Source organism: Buceros rhinoceros, unplaced genomic scaffold, assembly GCF_000710305.1.
Source record: "Buceros rhinoceros silvestris isolate BGI_N320 unplaced genomic scaffold, ASM71030v1 scaffold5104, whole genome shotgun sequence".
Lineage (NCBI taxonomy): Eukaryota > Metazoa > Chordata > Aves > Bucerotiformes > Bucerotidae > Buceros > Buceros rhinoceros.
This window is the reverse complement of record NW_010409910.1, coordinates 129,113-130,251: the sequence shown is the minus strand read 5'-3', so window position 1 is coordinate 130,251 and position 1,139 is coordinate 129,113.

Below are 1,139 nucleotides of genomic sequence, written 5' to 3'. Positions count from 1 at the left end.
AAGATGCAAGTCGGTCTGCGGCGGCCACCCGCCGAGCTGTCTGCTCCTGAAGGCACCTTCCCCTCCCTGCCCCCTCCTCCCGGGGCTGCCTGTGGAGCTATTCTTCAGCCTCTGCATTTCACAACGCTCAAAGGCAGATGCATCAATCCTTTCAGGGGATGGGGACGTGAGGAGAATGGCAAGGGGGCTGCAGGCAGGTGTTGGTAGGTTCCCAGCCGTCTCACAAGCCTTAGTCCCCTTCCCATCCCCCCACTGGCTTGTGCCTGAGGCTTGGACTGAGGCATGGGGCAGGGATGGGGAAAGGAAGAGGATGGGGAGGGATGTGCTGACCCCACAGGCACATCCAGCTGGGATGCAGGCATGGTCCCAGCTGTCTGCACGCTGCAGCCTTCCTCCCATGAAGGGAGCAGGGATCCAACCCTGTCCAGTGAAGGCTGGCATTGGGGACCAATCTGGCCCTGGTCCAGCCAGCTGAGGGAGGAGGAACAACCCCACGGTCACTAGCAAACATGAAGGATGGGGAGAAAAAGAGGGATGGGGATGGGGGGCTTGTTCTTCCCAAAGTCACCTCCTGTGCTGGGTGCCCTGGGCGAACGGCACTCCTGTCTCGCCCACCGAAATGGGTTGGGGATGATTCAGGGTAGGGTTTCCAGAACCCTGCCTTGACTCCCTCGCACAGCTGCTTTGGTCCCACTGCTCTCCCAGTCCTGGTGGCAGCCGACGTGGGATGGGAGGGAGGTCTGGGGCAGGCCGGCTTGCAGTCTGTGGGAGGGCAGCTGGTTCCCGGTGAGTGTTTTACCCGTAGGTGCCACAATCCTTTGACTGTGTGCTCGAAAGCCTTGAGTCTATACAGTTAAGAATCAGCAAATTAGAAAAATTGTCCTGAAATGTTGGAGGGAGGAAAAAGGCAGGAAGGCAGAGGGATGGGGAAGGACTGAGAAGGAGGGAGGGAAGGGGTTGGTAAAAGAGAGTTCATCCAGGGGCACTGCCCTGGCTTTGCACCCATGACCTGCGGGCCGGCAAGGAGGGAGAGAGGCAAGGGAGAAAAGGGAGGACTGATTACACGCATTCAGTGCATATCATACAACCAGGGCAAGGCTTTCCTCACAGGGCTCCTACCCGGGATGGCATCGCTGCCG